This window comes from Sciurus vulgaris (genome assembly GCF_902686455.1).
Source record: "Sciurus vulgaris genome assembly, chromosome: 18".
Classification (NCBI taxonomy): domain Eukaryota; kingdom Metazoa; phylum Chordata; class Mammalia; order Rodentia; family Sciuridae; genus Sciurus; species Sciurus vulgaris.
In genome coordinates this window covers 33,727,384-33,734,111 of record NC_136479.1, presented here as the reverse complement: position 1 = coordinate 33,734,111, position 6,728 = coordinate 33,727,384, and positions in this window count along the sequence as shown.

Here is a 6,728-nt window from a genome sequence, read left to right as displayed (position 1 = left end):
GGCTCAGGCCCCTGTCCTCTGGCACCCTGGCCTAAACAAGGGGAAGGACATGAACTCAGCAATCAGGACATCGCTGAGGCCCTGACCAGAGCCGACAGAGCCGCCTGCAGGGTGGGGTCACAAGCCTTCCGAAGGGTTTCAGCAAATGAACGAGCTCATGAACGCACTGCCAGGGAAGTAGGAGGAGAAGGTTCCAGAGGCCCAGAGGTGAGCAGGGACAGGGCGCCTTCCAGGACCCAAAACAAGACCGGGGGTCAGCAGTGGGGGAAGCACCTTTGGTGGGGGCTGGGCTCCCGGGGGCCACATCCAGCAGCCCCAGCAGCCCCGTCTTTATCTCCAGAGGGCACCGCAGGGCTGAAAGCAGCCCTGACTGAAGTTGTGTTTGAAAACCCAAACAAAAGAGCCAAAGGCAGAGGCCCCAGCATGGGCCTGGTGAAACCCGGAGAGTCCTAGACAGGCCGGTGGGGACCAGACGCCCTGGCTCCCAGGGGCAGAGCCACAAGGGCTGTGGGAAGGTTAGTCCAGCGGTCATTCCGCAGGACCCACGAGCTCAGCCCCAGTGGGCACCAGGGCACGGCCTGCCTGTGGCATGAAGGCGTCCAGAGCCGTGAGCTGTTTCTTCCCTGCGCGGCAACCGCAGCCTTTGGTCTTGATAAGTAGATTAGGTTGACTCATGGTGTTGGACTTCCAGTCTCGAAACCACAGTCTGGCTCAGGAGCAGAGAGACAGCCTCCTGAGAGGCAGCAAGACGCTTCCCAGCCTGGACCACCGGAGACTCCAGCCAGTGGGGGCCTCATTTGCATGGCCCCGGGGGGAGCTCGGCTCTTCTGCTTGGCTCCAGCTGCATGCACGGGGCAGCTGAGGCGGGAACCGGGAGGGCTGGGAGGAGCTGTGGACTCTCCCTGTGGCCTCAGGGCTCAGAGGGCTGGGAGGAGCTGTGGACTCTCCCTGTGGCCGCAGGGCTCAGAGAGGAGCATTGATGTTTGGCTGGTTTCTTTTTGAGGTGTTGGGATGGAACCCAGGGCCTGGGGCATGCCAGGCAAGCTCTGTACCCTGGAGCTACCTCCCCGGCCCTGTTTTTTTGACTTCTATTTATTTATTTATTAAATGTTTTCATTAGTTGTTGATGAACCTTTATTTCATTTATTTATTTATAGGTGGTGCTGAGGTTCGAACCCAGGGCCTCACACACTGGAGCACTATGCAAGCCTCTGGCCCCAGCCCTGTTCTTCTACTTTTAAATAACAGCTGTATTGAGATAGTACGCACTCGTCACGTGATTCGTCTATTATCACGTGATTCGTCACGTGGTTCATCTATTTTCCAGCGTCCAGTAGGATGGCTTTCAGTGTATGCAGAGTTCCACCACCACCATCAATTTCAGGACATTTTTGTGATCCCAAATACGCTGTGTTCCTTTCCTGGTCTCTCCTGGTTCTTGCCCTCACCCCAGCCCCTGACGACCACTGATCGACCTCGTCTCCATGGATCCAGCTGTTCTGGGCCATTCATATGAATAGAACCATACAGTCAGTGGTGCCTCGGGACAGGCTTGTCACGAACCTTAGGTTTTCAAGTCCTGTTGTGTCACGGATGGGGCTTTATTTCTTCTTATTGCCAAATGGTATTGGATGGTGCGGATGCACCCCATCTTGTTTATCCCTCGGTTACTCGAGGGGCGCAGGGTCGTTTCCACTTGCACAACGCTGCTGTGACTGTTTGCGCGCAGTTCTCTGGTGGGCCTGTTTCCCCACCTCCTGTGGGAGCAACTCGAAGTGCGATTTCTGGGTCACATGATGATCCTGGGATTAACTTTTTCAGGAAAGGCTAGACCGTCTCCCAAAGTGGCTGTGCCATTTTAACACTCTTACCAGCAGGTCACCAGGGTCACCCATTCCAGCCTCTACCACCATTTTATTTATTATTATTATTTATTATTATTATTATTATTATTATTATGGCACTCGACCACTGAACCCCATCCCCAGCCCTACTTCATATTTTATTTAGAGGCAGGGTCTCCCTGAGTTGCTGAGCGCCTCGCCCTTGCTGAGGCTGGCTTTGAACTCACGATCCTCCAGGCATGTACCACCACACCCGGCTACTACCATTTCAAATGGAAGTTTCTGGGTCTCTGTGCTAGGCAAGTGCTCTACCACAGACCTACACCCCCAGCCCCAGCCCTCCTGAGAAATACCTTATTCAGATCCTTTGCCTATTTTTTAAAAGGTATGTTTGTCTTATCACTATTGAGTTGTAAGAGTTCTTTATATATTCCTGATATAAGTCCCTTCTCAGGGATGTGATTTGGACATGCTGGGTGGGCCATTTTGGTCCCTGGAGATCATCTAGTTGGGTGAATTCCTTGCCTTTTCTTATGGTGTTAATTCCTCACTGTAGTGAATATAGAAAGCACGATCAATTTGGTCAATGCCGTAATGATCTTTGTTTGAGGTTAAGTGTCATTGATATATGTTAAATGTATAGGTTAAGTGTCAATAACAGATGTTAACCATCAATAACAGAGTGTTTAATGTCAATAATAGATGTTAAAATTGTGGGCAAAAAGTATACCAGAAATAGGATGTTTAAATAGTAACAAACTATTTCCCCCACAGGATACTTATTATTATTTTTTTGGTGGGGGGGTACCAGGGATTGAACTCGGGGCACTTGGCCCCTGAGCCACATCCCCAGCCCTTTTTTTGTATTTTCTTTAGAGACAGTGTCTCACTGAGTTGCTTAGGGCCTCGATATTGCTGAGGCTGGCTTTGAATTCTTGATCCTCCTGCCTCAGCCTCCTAAACCACTGGGATTACAGGCGTGCGCCACCTCACCCGACAGGACACTTCTTATTAACAAAGGGGAATGTAGTAACTTTATGCTGGAGACAGATGGCAAAGTTTCTTTTTCAGCACAGGGGATAGATCCCAGGGCCTCGGGCACACTTGGCAAGTGCTCTACCGCTGAGTAACATCCCCAGGCCCCCAGAAAGCCTCTTAATCCAATGGTCACAGTTAGCAACTCCGATACTGGAAGAAACTGACATTGTGCACCTCTTGGTGAGAGGTACTGGAGAAAGACACCGTTTTGCTTCTGTGGTATTCTTACCAAAAATGTCGAATCAGAATTTAATGGTGAGGAAACATTAGTCAAAGCTGCCTTCCAGAAATCACCGGGCCGGTTCTGTTCAAAAGCGTCAAGATCAAAGGCAGAGGACCTGCTTCAGGTTGAAGGAGATTAAGGACCCTTAATAACTACAAGCAAAGCGATTCTGGATGACAGTCGGGCAGAAAAGGAGCACAGTGGAACAACTGGAGAAACGCACTTGAGGTGCGTAGATCAAGTCACGGCGTTCCTTACTTTTGGATCGTTGCTCTGGCGAAGACGCTGACATTTGGAGAATCCACATAAAGGGTCTACTTTGTACTCTTTGGGGCTACGTTGTACCGATTTTACAATTTTCAGAAAGTCCAAAATTATCTCAGAACTCAATGTTAACATCATCCCCACCACCAACAAGGACAAAATCTTGCTTTCCCATTGCCCAAGGGAGAAGACCCCTTAGCTAGCTGGTCACCAACCTCACTGATGTCATTGAAACCCTATGGGAGCAGGTCCACAGCTCCAGAGCACACAGGCCAGGTTGCCTGTTGTCCTGAGCTGTGGCGGTTACCTGGACAGCTGTCAGCTGCAGAGGGCCATGATCAAGTCCACTGAGTCTTGGGAGGTGAATCTGGTGGCATATAGAGAAACCAGTTGGGAAATGACTGCAAGAGTGTAAGAGAGATAATGAAGGCTGGAACCTACAAATGTTTGGATGGGGAATCAGTAGGATTTGGTGATAGAATGTGGGTGAAGAACAGATGGGGCTTGCAAGGGTGACTTTAATGTGACCACCATGGGGTAACTGGGATGGAGAGAGTGGATGTCCTTTGAGTGGTTGCCCAATGTGCAGGGGCTTTCAAATTTGTGTTCTCCACACTCCTCCACAAACTCTGTGCCTGGTAGGCTGACCTCTGTGGATTACTTCTTCCAGGCTTTCTCTGGCTTCCAGTTATGTTCAGTCAAGGGGAGGCCAGCAGGAGGTTAGAGGACAGGCTGAAAGAGAAGTTGGAGTATGTCTCAGTCCGTTTTTTGCTGCTGTAATAAAATGCCTGAGACTGAGTAACTTATAAGAGAAAGAAGTTGATTTAGTTCACAGTTCTGGAGTTTGGAAATCAAGGTTGGGTGGCCATATCTGGTGAGGATGCTGTGTTGCATCCCAACATGGTGGACAAGAAGAAGGGCAAGTGGGTGCATGAAGGAGAGGGAAAGTCTGATGGGTGGACTCACTTTATAACAATCTGCTCTCCCAATCACTAACCCACTCCCAAGAAAATTCATCAAGTCCTGCAAGAAAGGCTTTAGCCCCTCTTAATGACCTAATCACTTCTTAGAGCCACACCTCTCCACACTGCTACAATGGTGATCAAACTTCATACAAGTTTTGAAGGGGACGAACCACACTGAGACCATGGAGAGTATCAATTCCCCCAATGCCTACTCTTCCAAATTTGGCAGTGACTGTGTCCATCTGAGGCCTTTCTTAGTTTAGCATGCCTCATGCCTGGGCATAGGAGCATCATGGTTAATCTCTCAGTGCTTTACCTTCCTATGTGATTCTCTCACCTCTCACCTTTGCAAATAGTTTCCTTAAATTTACTTGATCCTCATCGTAAATGCCATCCTCCCCCAGGCAGTGCTGGAGATTGAACCGAGGGTCTTATGCATGTGAGGCAAGCACTCTACCTAGTGAGCTATATTCCCCAGCCCAATATATCTATTTCTGGCTAGGTCCTTAACTAATACACCTGGCTAGTAACAAAAATGCCCTCTCTCCTTATTGTTATTCTTCCAATGCTACAAATGGTTGGTTAAACTTTGGAGGAAGAGAAATGGTTGAGATCTGGCTTTACTGTCATCTTTTTAAAAATTATTTTATTTTTTGAAGGGGGGTCAAACTTAGGGATGTTTTACCACTGAACCACATCCCAGGTTCTTTTTTACTTATTTTATTTTTTAAATCTTAAGACAGGGCCTAGTTGCCCAGGCTGGCCTCCAACTTGCAAACCTCTTGCCTCAGCCTCCTGAGTCACCGGGATTACAGGAGTGTGCCACTGTGCCCAGCTTTTTTATTTTTTAAGTTGTAGGTAGACACAATACCTTTATTTTTATGGGGTGCTGAGGATTGAACCCAGGGCCTCACGCATGCTAGGTAAGCACGCTATCACTGAGCCACAACCCCAGCCCACACCTGGCTTTTTAACTGCCATTTTGAATGGAAGTTCCTGTGCCTTTATGCTAGAAGTAGAACCCCACACCTGTGCTACCTGATCCTGCACCTGGCCACAGTGAACAGGCATCCAGTGGGCACTTGGCCAGGCCAATCAGTCCTTCCTCAAGCTATTTCAGCCTGGAGAGATCGGGTTCTTGGTGGTATCAGTGTGCCTTGGAGTCCAGTACCCCTTGTGCCCACCTGTACCCAAAGCTACAGAAGATACCTCAGATCCTTCCACCACCCAAGCTGGCTGCCCATCACTGACAGCCTGAAGCACACAGCAAATACAGCTGCTCACCACCGTGGAGGCCCGTTCACTGAGATCTAGCCAACAGGTGGAGACACCTGCTTGCGGGGTAACGAGCTCCATGCTGCAGGTGTCTGTTCCCGTGGGCCTGCATATACCACGGTCCCTCTGATTGTTGGAGCCTAAACCCTTTCTAGGCTGGACATTGAGCTCGAGGAGTCATGGACTGCAGTGAGGAGTTGAAGCCCCTGTGGTGACAGAGATCTGAAGCGGGAGGGAACCTGGCACTAGGAGCCAGCCTTCCAGGCACATGATTCATGGGAACTTGCTCTCAGCCCCCACTCTGTGGGAAGTTTATTTATTTATTCTTTTTTTTTTTTTTTCCAGTACCAGGGATTGAACCCTGGGGCACTTAACCACTGAGCCATGTCCCCAGCCCTTTCAAATATTTTATTTAGAGACAGGGCCTCCTTAAGTTGCTGAGGCTGACTTCAGAACGTGTGATCCTCCTGCCTCAGCCTCCCGAGCGGCTGGGATTACAGGCGGGCGCCACCAGGCCTGGCTGGGGAGTTTAGGAAATTCCTGATGCCTGGGCTCCTGCTCATCCAAGATCAACGTTCTTGGACTGGGGACTCCGTATTTGATTAAGCCTCCCGGATGATCTGAAGGTGCAGTCTGTGAGAGCAGGACTTAGCCGATCGCTGCTCCGTGTGATGGGGTGCTGTGCACCGAGGAGTGCCGACGTCTGGGCCAGGATGGGTGCAGGTGAGCGGCCGCAGGCCCTGAGACGGTAATTAGAGAACAATGCGAGGCAGCGTGTCATTAATTGGTGCACTCCAGGCTGCCAGCTTGCGCGGATCTGCAAGTCCTGGGGAGCGGGAGCTGGAGGGGCAGAACACCCGCCAACAGGCAATAACTGCGCAGAGCACGGCGCCTGGGACCATCCAGCGCCCCCAGCCAGCCGCTCCCGGTCCTGTGGGGCCATGGTGGAGGGTGAGTGTCACACTTAGCTCTGAGCACCAGGGGTTGGACATCCTTCTGGGTGAGCTCCTGGCCCTTACCAGAGCCCGGGGCTTGCCATGGGATCCTCCGTGGGTCCCATAACGCTTGGCCTCAAAGGCCTTTCACTGAACCCATTGCCCAGGCCTGCTCACTTCCGCT